This window comes from Perognathus longimembris, chromosome 17 (assembly GCF_023159225.1).
Source record: "Perognathus longimembris pacificus isolate PPM17 chromosome 17, ASM2315922v1, whole genome shotgun sequence".
NCBI classification, from domain to species: Eukaryota; Metazoa; Chordata; class Mammalia; order Rodentia; family Heteromyidae; genus Perognathus; species Perognathus longimembris.
Window position 1 is genome coordinate 347,406 of NC_063177.1, and position 18,790 is coordinate 366,195.

At 41.3% G+C, this 18,790-nt stretch overlaps 1 non-coding gene across 1 annotated transcript; it reads right to left on the bottom strand.

Moving 5' to 3' along the window:
* Positions 1-16,707: 16,707 nt before the first annotated feature.
* Positions 16,708-16,814, bottom strand: LOC125366644. Its single transcript, XR_007213931.1, has one exon. It is a non-coding gene; the product is annotated as a U6 spliceosomal RNA (small nuclear RNA).
* Positions 16,815-18,790: the final 1,976 nt, after the last annotated feature.

Here is an 18,790-nt window from a genome sequence, read left to right on the forward strand (position 1 = left end):
CATGCCTGAAGTCAGCAGTGATTCCCAGCCTAGGGGCCCAAAGTCCATTTACCCGGCCCTCTCTGGTTTAGAATCTGGTGGCTCTAATGATGATATGCCTCCACCGGGAGATAGGGCCACTTTAGGGGAGGAGATAGCCAAATACCATAATCCTGACTGGCCCCCCTTGGCCGCTTCCAGCGCACGGCCACCTCCTTATAATACAGCACCTTCCTTTTGTGCTCCCACTCTTGCCGATTCCCCCGATCTTGAGGAAATAACCAGACAAGCAACAGCTAAACTTTCCCGGGAGGCTCAGTCCTTAAAAGCCCTTCTTCAAGCCAAAAAGGAAAGGTCTCAGCTACTTAAACAGTTGTGAGATCTTGACTTAGAGTTAACATCTCCTCCCACCTCTTTAAGCAAAGCTAAGCCGAAATCTAAACAAACTCTTCATGCCTTCCCTGTGACTAAATCAACAAAGAATACCCCCAGTGAGACTCCAACTCAGGAACCTGAAGAGGGGGAGGAAGAGGAGGCTGAGGCAGAGGGTGAAGAGGAGGGTGAAAAAGAGGTATCAGAGACAGGAGAGCCAGAAAGTTCAGAGGAGGAACAGGACAGCGAGGCTTTGATCATCAGAGCTCAAAAATACCGCCGCCTCAAATTCAGACATGTTAAGGAACTAAAAAATGCGGTTTCTTTATATGGCCCTACTGCTCCTTTTACCATCTCCCTTCTAGAATCGCTAAGTGATGAATGGCTTACAGTTAATGACTGGGCCATGCTGACCAAAGCCACCCTAACACGGGGCGATTTCCTCCTATGGAAGGCTGATTATGCTGATAGATGTCAGGACATAGCCCGACGCAATATGTCTGCTGGTGGCCATTCTAAATCCTGGACCATAGAAAAATTGTTAGGCGATAAACCATTTAATACTAATGAAAAGCAGGCTAAATTTCCTCCGGGTCTGCTTGTTCAAATTCAGCATGCAGCCCTTAAAGCCTGGAAAAGCCTTCCCTCTCAGGGATCTGCTATCACCTCCCTCGCCAAGATTCGACAAGGGCCCCATGAGCCGTATAGTGATTTTATCGGACGTCTTACTGAGGCTAGGGAAGTGCTAACACCACTGAGGTAACTTCTCCTGACCGAGTGCTCTACAATGGGAGGAGCACAATCTAAAAGCTGCTCAAGTTTGAGCCCAGCCTTACAAATTTGGAATATTTTATTTAACTTCTATGAGTGCTTGGGCAGACGAAGTTCTCTCTGTCTCTCTCTTTTTCTGCCTCTCTCTAAACTCTGCCTGCCTGCCTGCTTGTGATATGTGATGGGCTGGTGCTAGCTTCCAAAGGTACCAATGTTTGTTTAGCATCTGTTTTGAAAGACACAAAGAAAGGTTTTTTATTCTTGTTATTGATGTTTGTTAAGTTTGGAGATTGCATTAAATTCTGCTTGTTTGGCTAAATCCTAAGTTTTCTCTAGCATTCAGCACATGGTGGACAATAGAATTGGTTGGAGGTGGAAGCCCACCCTGAACTCTGGAACTGTGGTCTTGCAATTCAAAGGTGCCTTGCAATTCAAATGCTGGGAGGTGAAGCTGTCTTGCTGTGAGCCTGCTAAGGCTCTGACCAGCTCCTTTGCCATTATGCCTTGCCACATGTCTGTGTTCTTTCTGTTCATGCCCTGTCTCCCATCTCCTGGACCTTCTCTGGTCATAGTGTCCCATTTCAGCTCCTCATTGGAGCTAAACTGCTTTCTCAAAATGTGGCTTCTCAGATAATCTGTGAAAATTTTTGTTTGCTGAAAAAGTTTTTTGTTTTCTAACCACGTGGTTCTAAAATATGGGCAAAATAATATCATTTTGCTACTGGAATTCCAGAAAATTTACATGGCCAATTAAAAAACAATTCTAAGCGCGCCCCAAAGCTTGTGCACAACTGTCTGTATGTCTGTTTGTCTGTCTGTCTGTATGTCTGTTGGTAAAAGTAAAACAACAACAACAACAACAACAAAAAAAAAACAGGTTTTAAACCCATGTTTGGGTGCAAGCAAGTGTATCTAAGAAAAACTCCAAAAAGTTCTAATATACAGCACGTGATATAAGTACCTTGATGTAAAACCAGTGTTTTATTCTTTATTTCTATCTATGTTAAAAGTCAAGTGTACATCTAATCCTGACAATTCTTTGGTATAGATTAAGATTTTGCTTCTCCATTCTTTTCTGTGCTCTCATAAACTCTTTAAGATCAAGGGACAAGGGTCATTTTAAAACAAGTATACAAATGTGGCTGCTAACCTATATTTTCCTGACCCAGGATTAATATTTTGCTTTATAGGATTCAGGTCGACATATGTGCTAGATGCACATGTGCTAGCTGTGTGGACTGTGGCAGTCCGTGGCTACAGGAAGCTGCCTCCACAGTCTGCTCCCAAACTGCCTGGTTTCACTGATTCCTTACTCTCTCTCTCTTTCATGGAAAACTGCTCAGGAAATCTAGGAGTCCTGTAAAGATTTTGACAGGCCCAGCTCTGCCCTACCCCTTCCCAAGATTAGAGTTGGATTTATAGCAGGCCTATCATGACAGAGTTGCCACCAAGATTTACTCCAAGGTTAAAAGCATCAGAGTTGTGTTTGGTGGCCACAGGGTTGCATTGGGGAAGCATTGGTATCTTCCCCCCGCCCCCCCCCCCATGTCTCAGAAACTGCCGTGGCTGCTGCAGAGAGAAGACTTTGTTGGCGTTTGGTCTTTGTGGATTTTGTGACTAAGAAGATGGTTAAAGGCCCAAGCCTTCTAAAATCTTTTAAAGTTGTCACCCTGCTTAAACCAGTAGGGCACCAGCCAACAAAAGCCAGAGTACTCAGGGTAAACAACCAAGGAATACTGGAAGGTTTCAAATGTCTTTAACCAGTCTGTGTAGAAATTTGCAGGAAACCCAGAAGAAGGTGTGACAATCTATCCAGGGGACTCAGAGATGCCACTACAGCCTTGCCCAGATCCAACCCATCCCTCCTGCTGGCCTACTGATTCGGGATGTAAGACATAAGCCACTTGGGATCCACTGAAGCTGAGACTTTTACATTGTCTTGATCCTTTGCCCTCTTGATTGTTAGTCATTTGTGTTCTCTTCCACCTGCTGGTAAGGTAAGGTTAAATAATATGATTTGATTTGATGGCACATGGATCTCATTCAGTCTGCTGTTTTCTAAGTGTTACAGCAGAACTCTGGCAAGTATTTGTTGGTCTTATTTTAGGTCATTGTTATTTTACTAGTCAAAAATTACGGATTAAGACTTCTCATTTGTGTACCTTGCATGATTTTAAAAAAACTTTTAGGAGACATTAATTGGCTTTGGCCATACTTTAAACTAACCACTGGTGAACTTAAGCCTTTATTTGACATCCTTAAAGGGGACCCAAATCCAACCTCTAGTCGGTCACTAACTGCCCCCGCCCAAGAGGCCTTAAAGATAGTGGAAACTGCCATCACAAATCAACAAGTAACTTTTATTTCTTACAATAAACCCCTCCAATTTATTATTTGTGCCACCAGCTTTACACCTACTGGAGTTTTCTGGCAAGAGGGACCCCTCTTTTGGGTTCATTTACCTGCCTCCCCGCTTAAAGTTCTCACCCCTTATGCCACCTGGGTGGCAGAACTAATTAAAGTTGGAAGAGAATATAGCAGAAAAATGTTTGGCAGAGACCCTGATAAAATAATATTGCCATATTCTCCCACTCAGATTCAGTGGCTAATGCAAAATGATGACGCTTGGACGGTGTCTTGCATTTCTTTTCAAGGAATCTTTGATAATCATTATCCTGCGGATAAACTCCTCCAATTTTTAAAATACCAATCCCTTGTTTTCCCCACTCAAACTTCTCGTCAACCTCTTTCCCACGCTTCCCTGGTGTTTACTGATGGGTCCTCAAATGGAATGGCAGCCTTTACTATTGACAACCAAACCACTTCCCTACAATCCCCTTATCGCTCTGCACAAATGGTTGAGCTTTTTGCTGTTTTACAAGTGTTTATTCAGTTACCTAATACTCCTTTTAATTTGTATACAGATAGCGCTTATATTGCCCACTCCATTCCCTTACTTGAAACAGTATCCTATATTAAACCAACTACAAATGCCACTCCATTGTTTTCCTTAATCCAACAACATATTTTAATTAGACATTGTCCCTTTTATATAGGACATATTCGTGCTCACTCTGGTCTCCCAGGGCCCTTGACAGCAGGCAATAAAGTAACTGATCAAGCAACTCAACTTGCCCTTTTGATCGAATGTGACCCTATAGCTCGAGCAAAAGAAGCTCACTCTCTGCATCACCTTAATGCCCAAACCCTGCGCCTCCTCTATAACATTACCAGGGAGCAGGCACGACAAATTGTCAAACAATGTCACAATTGTGTCACCTTTTTACCAATCCCTCACTTAGGTGTCAACCCCAGAGGATTGGTCCCTAATGAAATTTGGCAAATGGACGTTACCCACGTCCCTTCTTTTGGTAATCTTAAATATCTTCACGTCACTATTGACACTTTTAGTGGCTTTATTTTTGCCAGCCTCCACACTGGAGAGGCCTCTAAAAACGTTATTGCCCATGTACTTAATTGTCTAACAGTCATGGGAAAGCCCAAACTCATTAAGACTGATAATGGCCCTGGGTATACAGGGAAAAACTTTCAACAGTTTTGTTGCCAATTGCAAATAAAACATATTACTGTCATTCCCTACAACCCTCAAGGCCAAGGAATTGTTGAACGAGCTCACCAAACTCTTAAAAATACTCTTCAGGAATTAAAAACAGGGGAATTTTATCCCACAAAAGGATCCCCCCAAAATATTCTTCATCATGCCTTGTTTGTCATTAATTTTTTAACTTTGGATGCTAATGGAAAATCTGCAGCCGATCGTCTCTGGCATCCACAAACAATTCATAATTATGCTACTGTTATGTGGAAAGATCCACTGACCTTTCAATGGAAAATCCCAGACCCTGTATTAATCTGGGGTCGACGGTCTGCTTGTATATTTGACAACAAAGAAGGTGCAGCACGCTGGCTTCCTGAACGTTTGATTAAACCTGTTGATCATAACCTATCTTCCAGGGAAACATGATCCCCTGAGAACACCTTTTTCTTTTTCAGGAATGACCTGGACCTTTATAACAACAATCCTGTTGGCCCTGCCCTTCACAACTCATGCTGGATTGGGGGCCCCGATAAACAAACAAGAATTGCTTAAAGCCCTTTTTGGTCCCCCATGTGAGTGTCAGGGAGGACGATTTAAGACCATTCCTAAACGATATACTAATGTTGTTGACTGTGGCACTAGCACTGCATACCTTCAGATGGAGCCTAGTAATGCAGGAGGTTTTAGAAAACAAGAATGGATATGCATCAATAAACCAAAAATTATACCATCCAATAATGGTATTCCTGGAAAATGTCCCCAGAGTTGTAGCTATGTTACCCAAATGCACTCCTCTTGTTATTCCACTGTACAGGAATGCACTGGTACGGATGGCAAAAGATATTTTATTGCCATATTACAAAAAAATAAACTGGCAGTTCAGGGAGGCGATTGGTCCAATTTTCCTCAAGTAGTGGGCAACAATAAATACACTCAAGCCTCCTGCATGGGCACCCCAGGTGCTGATGCCTGTTGGCCCACTAAAGCCCCTATTCATATCTCTGATGGAGGAGGACCTACAGATATAATTAGAGAAGCTGAAGTACAAAAAAGGCTTGAGGAACTAGAAAGACAAATTTACCCCAAAATTGATTACCACCCCTTGGCCCTCCCAAGGCCCAAGGAAACAAATCTAGATGTCCATACCTCGGATATCTTAAAGGCCACACTTAACATCCTAAATACTTCCAACCCCGAATTGGCTAATGATTGCTGGTTATGCATATCTTTAGGAACGCCCATGCCCCTTGCTATTCCCTCTGATAACTTAATTAATTTTACAGATAACAATCTTACTTGCAGTCCGAGTCTGCCTTTTAAAATACAACCTGTTGGTAATTTTTCTATTTGCATATATGGTGATTTCCAAAATAATAGCCTAGATATAGATGTGGGCCTGATCTCATTTGGCAAATGCTTACAAGTAACTAATTATTCTTCTCCCACAAGCCCCCTTTGCCCCCCAAAAGGAAGGATATTTGTATGTGGAGGAAACTTGGCTTTCTCTATGCTTCCTGCTAACTGGACCGGATTGTGTGTGGTTGCTTTGTTACTTCCAGACATAGACATTGTTCCAGGTAGTGAACCATTACCCATTCCTAGTTTTGATATGATAGGAGGAAGAAAGAAAAGAGCAGTTCAACTTATACCCCTTTTGGCAGGACTAGGTGTAACTGCTGCCCTGGGCTCGGGAACTGCAGGCCTGGGAGTAGCTGTACATTCTTATGCAAAACTGTCTAATCAATTAATAGAGGATGTTCAGGCACTATCCAGCACCATAAACGATCTTCAAGATCAAATTGACTCCCTGGCTGAAGTAGTCCTACAAAACAGGAGGGGACTGGATTTACTTACTGCAGAACAGGGAGGGATTTGCTTAGCTTTACAGGAACGCTGCTGCTTTTATGCCAACAAATCTGGGATCGTTAGAGACAAGGTCAAAAGGCTCCAGGAGGACCTGATCAAACGGAGGCGAGAACTGTTTGACAGCCCATTGTGGACCGGACTGAACGGACTCCTTCCCTATCTTCTCCCTTTACTAGGCCCTCTGCTTGGAATGTTAATTTTTGTGGCTGTCGGCCCCTGTATTTTTAATAGAATTATGAGCTTTGTAAAACAGCAAATTGACTCCCTTGCATCTAAACCCCTTCAAATTCACTATCATAGGCTGGATTTGGCCAGCCAAAGGCAGGACAACAGCGGTTCGGTCACTGTGTCCTGCTATCTGTGTGGCCAGGACAGAGAGCCTTGCGCTCCAAGGCAGCCGGAACCCGGACCGGCTAGACACATATGCCATGGGCACCTATGGGAGGGTAGAACCTAGCGGTATCTGCCGGCGAGGGCTATAAACAATTGCCGTTCGGGCTCGTGGAAGCATACCCATCTGCATAGAGGTTGGATCCGTTTAAAATCCTCTCCCCTCAAAAAAGGATCATTAAAACACTTTAGGGGGATGGGTCCCTACTTCCTTCCATGGGTTAATGCCCCCATTCCCGATATAACTGTACAAAAACTGTCTTCTAAAGCACTGGCTATGTTCTGGGCCTTCCACCCCCACCAAAGTAATAATTGGCTTTTTAATTATAATAAAAAGGGAGGAGATGCCGGGAGCCAAAATGGCTGTCAGGCTGTAACATAAAGAAACTACAAAACTTAACTGATAAGGATGTCTGGTGCTGGCTGTAAGGATGTAACATAAAGAAACTATAAAACTTAACTGATAAGAAAATCTGGCACTGTTTGTCATGCTCTAACAAGAAGACACTATAAGTCTTAGCTGATAAGAATGTTTGATGCTTTTACAACCTTGCCTGTTAAGCCTAACATCTTGTCTAGTTTTAATTAACAACCTTGTAAACTTTACTCAGTCCCTGTCCTGAGAAGGACCATCCCATGGTTCTGTAACCTAGCAACCTAATGACCCTGTCTGTGTGAGTTACCCTTTGCTGATTACTATATAAGCTGCCCTGCGAAAATAAAGTTTGAGACCTTGATCAGAATCCTGTCTTGGTCTCCCTCCTTGTGTCTGGTTTGTCTCTCATTCAGGTCAATTCCCCCTTGGGCTCCTGTTGATGAAACCCCGCGGGCCGGGGCAAGTTTGGTCCTCAGCTCTGGAAAAAAAAAGCTATGAGTTCAGAAGTTTGAGTCTGGTGTCCAGCTCTGTTAGTATCTAGCTGTTCAGTCTTTAATGGGACACTGGTACTAGAACTGGGTGTTCACATATATAAAATGACTGTGTTCTAGGCCAGTCTTTTTCAGGGTACATCACTAAACACTAGTTTCTTATAGTCAATTTCTCTCTCTCTCTCTCTCTGCACACACACACACACACACACACACACACACACGGTATCTATATAGATGCATCTATATATAAATGGATATTGATGGATACATATACATATGCACACATATATGAAATCCATATATGGACATATGAATAAAATATGTATGTATACATGAATGCATTTCTTCTATGGTCAGTGATACACTGGGATATGTCATATTAAACAAGTCTACTATGTGATTTTGAAATGTTTAATATGAATGTTGTGGATTCCCTAAATAGCAAAATTCCATTTACTTTCTACAAGGACCCTCTGGAAAGAACTTCTCTGAGGAGTAATCTTAACAAGTGAGACACTTGTTGAGGGCTCTTTCCAACCTGAAATAAAGAACACAGTTGCATTCAAATGGAGAAGGGGCAGAAATCACCTTTAATTGACCTTGGGGAGAAAAATCCATGGAGAGCATGCCCCTATCAGCCCTGCTTATGATTCAGCATGTGTCCTGGCTGCCGTCAGTGCTGTAATTGAAGTGGTGATGTGTGTGTGTGTGTGTGTGTGTGTGTGTACTATGTGAGCTGACAGAGTGCCAACAGGCCTTCCTCTAGAGTGAACCACCTGACAGAGCTTTACACACTCTCTTCACTATACTCCCAGCTCCATTTTGTATTTTTTACTCAGAAGGACCCTCCTCCCCCAATACACACAAACTGGGCTACAATTTTATCAGAAGTCTTAGGGCTAGTTTATCTCTTCTATTTGACTGGTGTTTTTGTGACTAGGGAAGATCTGGGCTGAGGGATATGCAGTTGGCCGGTCACCTTCTCCCAGTCCTCCCTTTGGATTCTGTCCCACCCTTTCATCATGTCCAGCCATGTACTTTCTCCCCATTCCCTGGCCACCAGGCTAATTTTCTAAATCTGTCCTTGGGTTCAGCTTCTACTGAGATCCACTCCCCATGACATTACTTAGAGCAATGTCAATGTCATAGGATTATTTTCTAGCTAGATTCTTCCCTCCAGGAAGCACTGCCTTGTCCAGTTCCTCATGCTGGAGTGGCTTTGACCCTACACTGCAGGGGAGGAAAAGTAGCCTGTACATTTTGTTGATGTATACAATTCCTCTTCCCTCACCTGCTTATGTTCCAGTACAGGTGCCTTAAGCTGTGCTGTCCAGATGTGGACTAGGTCAGCTTTGTCTGCCTGGCATGTCTCACTTGATATCCATCAATTAAAATCCTGTCCCAGTGGCTACCTCTTTATGAAGCCTTTCTCATGCTTAGAGATGTAAAGAATTCTCTCTTTTTCCGATTACAGTATCATAGAAGAGCCTTCATTCTTTTTTTTATTTTAAGTATTTACAGTCAAACTGAATTACAGAGAGGTTACAGTTTCATCCATTAGGCATTCGATACATTTCTTGTACTGTTAGTTACCTCGTCCCTCATTCCCCCTCCCCCTCCCCTTTTCCCGTGCCCCCCCCCCCGAGTTGTTCAGTTCATTTACACCAAACAGTTTTGCAAGTACTGCTTTTGTAGCTGTTTGTCTTTTTTTATCCTGTGTCTCTCTATTTTGGTATTCCCTTTCAATTTCCTAGTTCTAATACCAGTATACACGGTTTCCAATATAGTCAGATAAGATACAGAGATAGTGTAGGTACAACCACAGCAAGGTGATTCAAGAACATCATCAATAATCGAAGCTACAGTTACACATGGCACGTTGAAAGTAATTACAACTGTGATATAACAATCGTTTCCATAACATGGAGTTCATTTCACTTAGCATCATCTTATGTGTTCATGAGGGTATAGCTATTGGACTCTTGTGATCCTCTGCTGTGACTTGCCTAAACCTATGCTAATTATTCCCAATAAGGGAGACCATAGAGTCCATGTTCCTTTGGGCCTGGATCACTTTAACTATTTCCAAGTCCTTCCATTTCCTTACAAATGGGGCATTGTCATTCTTTCTGATAGAGGCATAAAATTCCATTGTGTATATGTACCACATTTTCCTGATCCATTCGTCGACTGAGGGGCATCTGGGTTGGTTCCATATTTTAGCTGTGACAAATTGTGCTGCATTGAAAATTGTTTTGCTGGTGGCTTTACTGTGTTATTGTTTGTGATCTTTTGGGTAGATGCCCAAAAGTGGGGTTGCTGGGTCATAGGGGATCTCTATGCTTAGCCTTCTGATGAATCTCCATACAGCTTTCCAGAGTGACTGAACCAGTTTACATTCCCACCAACATTGAAGTAGGGTTCCCTTTTGGCCACATCCCCTCCAACATTTGTCATTGTTAGTTTTCTTGATATAGAACATTCATACTGGGGTGAGATGGAATCTCAATGTTGTTTTGATTTGCATTACTTTTATGGCCAGTGATGTAGAGCACTTTTTCACATGTCTCTTGGCCATTCTCATTTCCTCATCAGAGAAGTCTCTTTTTAAGTCTTTATCCCACTTTTTAAGGGTCTATTGGTTCTCTGCAGTTTTGTTTTGGAAGAAGGTAATTTTTTTAGTTCTGCATATATTTTAGATATGAGGCCTTTGTCCATTGTATGGCCAGTAAAGATATTTTCCCAGTCTATGGGCTTTCTGTTTATCTTGCGAGCTATGCCTTTCGCCCTGCAGAAGCTCTGCAGTTTGATGCAGTCCCATTTGTCCAACCTTTCTTTGATTTGTCGCATTTCTAGGTCTTCGTTAAGGAAGTTCCGTCCTGTGCCATGGAGCACAAGTGTTTCTCCTACTCCTTCCTTTAGTTTTTTCAGGGTGTTTGTTTTGATTTCGAGGTCTTTGTTCCATTTGGAATTGATTTCAGTGCAGGGTGATATATAAGGATCTAGTTTTAGTTTGTTGCATGTGTTGAACCAGTTTTGCCAGCACCATTTGTTAAAGAGGCTATCTTTCTTCCAAACTATTGTTTTAGCTCCTTTATCAAAGATTAAGTAGGCATAGTTCTGTGGGTTCATTTCTGGGTCTTCAATTCTGTTCCATTGGTCTTCAGGCCTGTTCTGGTGCCAATACCAAGCTGTTTTTATTACTATAGAATTATAATACAACTTGAAGTTGGGTATTGTAATTCCTCCAGCACTTTTCTTTCTGCTTAGGATTGTTTTTGCTATTCTAGGTCTTTTATTGTTCCATATGAATTTCTGGATTGCTTCTTCTATTTCCTTAAAGAATGTTGTTAGGATATTAATGGATATTGCATTGAATTTGTAGATAGTCTTTGGCAATATTGCCATTTTGATTATATTAATCCTCCCAGTCCAGTAGCATGGATTTCCATTTCCTTAATTCTGCCTTAATTTCATTTTTCAAGTTTTTAAAGTTCTTATCATAGAGGTCTTTCACTTCTTTGGTTAAGGTTATTCCTAGGTATTTTATGTTTGTTGAGGTTATTGCAAAAGGACTTACTTTCCTGATTTCAGCTTCAGTCTTTGGGTCATAGGCACAGAGAAAGGCTGTTAATTATTAAGGGTTTATTTTATATCCTGCAACTTTGCCAAAGTTTTGGATCAGCTGTAGTAGCTTGGGGGTAGAGTCTATGGGGTTCTTTAGGTATAGGATCAAGTCATCTGCAAAAAGAGAAAGTTTAACTTCATCTTTTCCTATTTGGATCCCCTTTATATTTTCTTCTTGCCTAGTTTCTCTGGCTAGGAATTCTAGTACTATGTTGAAGAGGAGGGGAGAGAACAGACATCCCTGTCTTGCTCCTGATTTTAAAGGTAATGGCTTTAGTTTTTCACCATTTAGAGTTATGCTTGCTATTGGTTTTGCCTTGATTATATTCAGGAATGTTCCCTGGAGTCCCAGTTTTTCCAGGGCTTTTTTCATAAATGGGTGCTGTATTTTTTTTTATTGGGTGCTGGATTTTATTGAACGCTTTTTCCGCATCAAGTGATATAACCATATGGTTCTTTACCTTGCTTCCGTTGATGTGGTGGATTACATTAATTGATGCATATATTGAACCAACTTTGCATCCCTGGGATGAATCCAGTTTGATCGTGGTGTATGATTTTTTTGATGACCTGTTGAAGTCGATTGGCCAGAATTTTGTTGAGAATTTTTGCGTCTATGTTCATCAGGGAAAGAAGTGTATAGTCCTCTTTCCAAGATGAGGCCCTGCCTGGTTTTGGGATGAGCATTATACTGACTTCATAGAAGATGTCTGGTAGTGAAAGTTCTCTTTCAATTTCATTGAAGAGTTTGAGAAATATTGGTGTGCGTTCTGTTTTGAAGGCCTTGTATAATTCTGCTGTGAATCCGTCTGGACCTGGGCTTCTCTTAGATGGGAGATCACTTATTGCAGTTTCTATTTCAATACTTTTTATGGATCTGTTAAGAAGGTTTAAATCTTCATGGTTGAATTTGGGGATATGAATTTTTTTTTTAGGAAATCATCCATTTCTTCCAAGTTCTCGAATTTGTTGGGATAAAGGTTTGCAAAATAATCCCTTATTATGTTCTGAATTTTGGTTGTATCTGTGGTGATGTTACCTATATCATCTCTTATCTTGTTTATTTGAGTGTGCTGCCTTAGTTTTTTGGTCAGGTCTGCTAGGGGTATGTCTATCTTGTTGATTTTTTCAAAGAACCAACTCTTTGTTTTGTTGATTCTTTCGATGGGTTTTTTTTTCGTCTCTAATTGATTTAATTCTGATTTGATTTTAATTATTTGCTTCCATCTATTGACTTGGGGTTTGGCTTGTTGTTCTCTTTCAAGGAAAATAAGGTGCTTCCTTAAATTATTGAGTTGAGTTGCTATTTCTCCCGTTTGTTGGTGTATGCACTCAGAGATATAAATTTTCCTCTAAGTACTGCCTTTGCTGTGTACCAAAGGAGCTGGTACGTTGTGCCTTCATCTTGTTTGAATTCCATGAACATTTGAATTTCCGTTTTAATTTCTTCAATGACCCACTGAAGGTTCAACAGTGTGTTGTTTAGTCTCCATGAATTGTAGAATTTTCTGTGGTGGCTCTTTGAGTTGAGCTCTAATTTTATTCCACTGTGGTCTGAGAAAATGCAGGGAATGGTTTTGATACTTCTGAATTTGTACAGATTTTCTTTGTGCCCTAAGATGTGATCTATTTTGGAGAATGTTCCATGTGCTGCTGAGAAGAATGTGTATTCTGTTGTTGCTGGGTGGAATATTCTGTAGATTTCGGTTAAGTCTAGTTGGTCTATGCAATTGTTTAGTTCTTTGGTTTCTTTGTTCAGTTTTTGGCGTGGTGATCTGTCCAGAGGTGATAGTGGAGTGTTAAAGTCCCCAACAATCAATGTGTTTGGGTCTATGAGTGTTTTTAGAGTCAGCAGTGTTTGTTTTATGAACTTGGGTGCTCCTGTATTTGGTATGTAGATATTTAGGATGGTTATATCTTCCTGTAGGAGAGATCCCTTACTAGTATGTAGTACCCTTCTTTGTCTCTTCTTACCTTTTTTAATTTGAAGTTAATTTTGTCTGATACTAGGATTGCAAGTCAGGCCTGATTATGGGGGCCATTTGCTTGATAGATTTGATTCCATCCTTTCACTTTAAGAAGATATTTACTTTTACTGCATAGATGTGTCTCTTGGAGGCAGCAGAAAGATGGATCTTGATTTTTGATCCAACTTATGAGCCTATGTCGTTTGATTGATGAATTAAGTCCATTAATGTTGAGAGTTAGGATTGAGAGCTGATCATTTGTTCCTTTCATCATCCCTATCTTGTTCAAGGCTGTGTCTTCCCATTTCTTGATCTGATATTCTGGTTTACTATTTAGTGTTCATTTCTGTGTCTGCATTGAGATCTTCATTATTTTCCCTGTATAGTACATCTTTGAGGATTTTCTGTAAAGCTGGTTTGGTGGAGATATATTGTTCCAGTTATTCCTTATTGTGGAAGACTTTTATTTGACCTTTGGCTATGAATGAGAGCTTAGCTGGGTACACTATTCTTGGTTGGTAGTTATTTTTATTTAGGGTTTGGCATACCTCATTCCAGGCTCTCCTTGCTTTCATGGTCTCTGCTGAGAAGTCTGGGGTAATTCTGATGGATTTTGCTTTATATATGATGGTTTTCTTCTCCCTAACAGCTTTAAGGATTCTTTCCTCGGACTCTACTGATCCTGTTTTGATCCCAATGTGTCGGTGGGATGTCCTGTACTGGTCTGGTCGGTTTGGGGTTCTAAATGCTTCTTGTATCTGTATAGGCCTATCCTTCTGGATATTTGGGAAGTTCTCAGCTAATATTCTGTAAAATAGGTTGCCTATTCCATTAACTTCTTTCTCCAGGTTTTCCTCAATACCTATTATCCTTAAATTGGGCTTCCTGATTGTGTCTTAAATCTCCTGGAGCAATTTGTTTTGTCGATTGGATTGGTTTTGTATTGATCTTTTATCTTTCCCCATAGATTCTAGGGGATCTTCAGCTCCTGAGCTTTGATCCTCTGCTTCAGTTAGTCCGGACTATAGGCTAGCTAATTGATTCCGAATCTCTTTTCCTTCTGACTGGACTTTCCTGACAATCTCTACGTCCTTGCTATACTTACCTGTTAGGTCCTGCATGGACTTCTTTACTTCATTTACTTCATTGACTTGGTATTGAGTGCTGTCTCTCAAATCTTTTACCTGGGTAACTATTTTTTTGTTTGACTCTTGAAGTTCAATTATCTTTCCATTTGTGGAGGCCATGAAATTCTCCATTAATTTTTGCTTTGCCTCCTCATGCTCTAGAATAGTTGACGGAAGAGATTCAAACTTTTCATTTATCATTCTTATCAGTAGACTTTGTAGGGTATTTTGAGGGTTCTATTCTATGTCTATGATTGACTGCTCTGCTTCCTGCTTGTTTTGTCTGGGAGATGAGGCTCCATTGTTTTCCATCTTTCTTGTGTTTCTTCTGCCCATTTTAATTGGGAATACCAATCTACAAGCACTTGTGAGCACCGTTTAAGACCCAAAGCAGACCTTACCAAGCACTGTTGTGTAAATTATAGAAGTTCATCATTGTATACGTATACCTTATATACCTGCATATAAAGTTAGAGTTGGTGTTCCTAAGAATTCAATTTTGATATTACAACCACTCCTGAGCCCTGTATTCAGTAGTTACTTATTTACTGTTACACCCTTATGAGCAATTTTTGTTCTTTTATTAAGTTCTTTATGGACTGTATGGCTTTGTCTTTGAACTCCTTTGATTCACTCTGTTTGAGTGGAGATACCCTCTATCAAATAACCAGGGGTCAATGGAGTCTGGACATCCTGGAAGTAAGTCAGGAGGGTAAGTTAGCGATAATAAAGGTAAGTTAGAGATAATAAAGGTATCACAGGCAGCCTCCTCATCCAGAGCACTGGAAAGAAAGTATGTGCACAAAACTTCTGCTGCTTGAACCCCTCCAGAGTGACCTACCCAATCTCCAAGTTTCTCTTCCCCCGCTGTCCCCTCCCAAAAGCAAGAAGTTTTTTCCCAGACCTTCTCCATGACAGCTATGCTTCCTGGGATTTCCTCATAAGAAAAAGGCAAGCTTTCAAAGGCTTCCACTCAAAATGTTGTGCTTTGTGCACAGGGTTCAGGCGAGCCTTACTGGAGTTCAAACAGCTGGCAGAAGAGCTGGCTGGAACTCATTCCCAGACAGTGTCTCTGTAAGGGTTGCTTTTTCTTTCCTAAGGCATTAAGCTCATCCAGGATGGGCTAGAAGCAGCCACAGAGGTCAGGCCACCTCTGGACCCCGATGGTGCTGGCAGAAAGGAGGCTGAGTCACTCCTGGCCCAGATCATGAAGCAAAATCCTAAATCAATGACTCAGTTCACTCTACACAATCGCAAAACATGGTGTGGGGGAAAAATATCCAGCCTCCACTCCTCTTGAATATGTACTTGTTCTGAACACAGCCTCATGTTCGAAAACAATGTCCCTCACTCACCTGGAAGATAGTGCTTTTCATGGGATTTGTGACCTTCTCACCCCAGTTCACATTTGTGGGAACTTTTCACCCATTGTCCTATCTCATTTCCTCACATGAACCTCTGCCACTCACTCTCCATTTGACAGCTGAGAAACATCAAGGTTCAGAGACGAAGGGTGCTCATCCAAAGCCACACAGCAAGTAAAGGGCAGAGCCAGAACAGCAATGATTTCTGACCAGTCACCTGACTATAGATACTTGAGAAGGTGTCTCTTCTCAGAGTAAGCTTCTGTCATTAACAGGATCCCCTCTGTTGGGCCCTCTGTAACCCATCTCTCCCAGCACCCTCTTACAACTTTTCCCACCTTCGCAAATTGGAGGCCCCAAATGAAAATATTTCAGTAGAACAACAGATAAGCAAGAATAACAGGTAAGCAGGAGACAAGATCATGTTTGCACTTAGTTGGGAATTTTTTTTTCTTCCTCCGTCCTTCTTTCTTTTCCCTTTATTACTTTGTTCCTCTCTTCTTTCTTCTCCCTTTTCCTTCCATTTCCTTCCTTTTCTTTCCATTTCATTCTCTTCTCCCATCTTCCCTCTTGCCTCTTCCTTCCCTTCCTCCTTTCCTTTCTACCTCTCTTCCTCTTTTCTTCTTTTATTTCCTTCATTTTTTTTCCATTTAAGTCAAATCAAAGCTCATCTTGGTTAAGTTATCTGATGAGGTAAATTCTGAACAGCCTTGGTGGGTGAAGGGGGAAGGGAAGTATCATTTAACAAAATGCAACAAGATTTTTTTTTAATGGGTGAAAATGTCATTTCAAACCAATTTATTTTCTTGCTTCATAAAAATATGGAACGCTTCACGAATTTGCATGTCATCCTTGCGCAGGGGCCATGCTAATCTTCTCTGTATCGTTCCAATTTTAGTACATGTGCTGCCGAACCGAGCACTGCAACAAGATTTTAAAGCTTAGTAGCAAAATGCTCTTTCTGAACTAAGAGCCACAGAACAGACTTGCACAATGATGTGATCTCTGAAGTCATGGTGATCTCTCTTTGGGACAGCAGATAGTAGCATAAAATGACAGAAAGGGAGGAAAGTCCCCAAGTGATGGGCTCTGTTCAGGCATATGGCTCTAAAGACAAGCCTCCAAGCTGGCTGCTGAGAAAGAAAATACCTGCTTGGCAAGAACATTCTATCTCATCTGTATGGATGTTTTCTCAAAAACATTGTTTATTTCCAAAAGAGCAGGGCTTGATTCTGCCAATGACTTTCCCCTCCATTGGAAGAATGCCATCTAGTGACAAAATACGGTAAAGTCTCTTGTTTAGGCTTTCTGATATAATAATGGGATCTAAGGGTCACACCACAACCTTCCATGTAACTCTGCCCTTTTCCTACTAAAGTGACATCACTGTTTCATTTAAAGTGATATCTGTTTTATTGAAGACAATAAACAGGCTATCTTGACTATATAACTATTTTTCATTATAGCACCAAAAGAGGAGCTATGAATATATTTATAGTGTTGAACAGCTGTTTGTTTTTCTTGGAGTTTCTCATTGCCTTTCCTTTCCCTATCCTTTTAATTCTGGCCAACTCTATTCTATCCTGTGATATCAGTATTTCTAATATGCTCCCCTAATAATTATGATGCAAATGAAAATGACAGAAACATATTCCAGGGTACCAAAATTCCATGGGAAAGAAGGAATTCAGCACAGTGGGGAACAAATGCACTAACAGCCATTACTACGTCAAGCACCAGATTAGGTTAATGGAAAGATGCAGTGGTAATGAGCTACCATTGTAACAGCTAATGATCAGTGGGGGAGACCTAAGCTAGAAGTAAAATAAGAATGAGGAAATCCTCCAGACGGCAGCAGACACATGCGGATTGCAGGCTGAGCACGGATGGACCGAATTCACAGAGAAAGCATGAGTACCCAACGAAAGACATTCTCACTCATGCCCACAGAACAGCTCCTTGAAGGTAGCCCTTCCCCCAATGCTAGAGCAAAGAGCCAGCTCTGACACTGGCATAGGGCCAGACAAGACAGGAACTAAAGTGGGCCTGGGGAAAGCGAGGACAAATCGGCCATCTTTGAAAAGGGCAAGAGGGACCAATTTACTCTGTTCTCTTTATTATCTACAAGGTATCACAAGAAATTAATAAGTTTGAAGTTAGGAAAGAATGGAATGAGGATGGAAGACTGTGCATGATATGATATTTGACACATAAAGGTTTTTAATTATATTTTACAGAAACATTAATTAAACAATAGCATTTCTTTGTGGCATTTCCATACATGTGTATGTTGGGCTTTGATCCCCACTTTTACTCTTTCTTATTGGCTATTCCTGTCCTTTCCTTTTAAACATTCAGGCTCTGATTACATGCTGAACAGTTCCAGAGGAACCCAGATGTAATCAGAGAGCTACCTGCTTGAGCAAGGACACAGGATTAATCTCACTCTGTCTGTGCTTTCCTGCTGATGAGACCAGAGGAAAAGGTCTGTGTTTTGTGTTCCCAGTAGCCTTACATACTATATGCATGTGTGCTACCAGCTGCCTGCTCAACAAGAGACTTTACCGTATTTTGTCACTAGATGGCATTCTTCCAATGGAGAGGAAAGTCATTGGCAGAATCAAGCCCTGCTCTTTTGGAAATAAACAATGTTTTTGAGAAAACATCCATACAGATGAGATAGAATGTTCTTGCCAAGCAGGTATTTTCTTTCTCAGCAGCCAGCTTGGAGGCTTGTCTTTAGAGCCATATGCCTGAACAGAGCCCATCACTTGGGGACTTTCCTCCCTTTCTGTCATTTTATGCTACTATCTGCTGTCCCAAAGAGAGATCACCATGACTTCAGAGATCACATCATTGTGCAAGTCTGTTCTGTGGCTCTTAGTTCAGAAAGAGCAT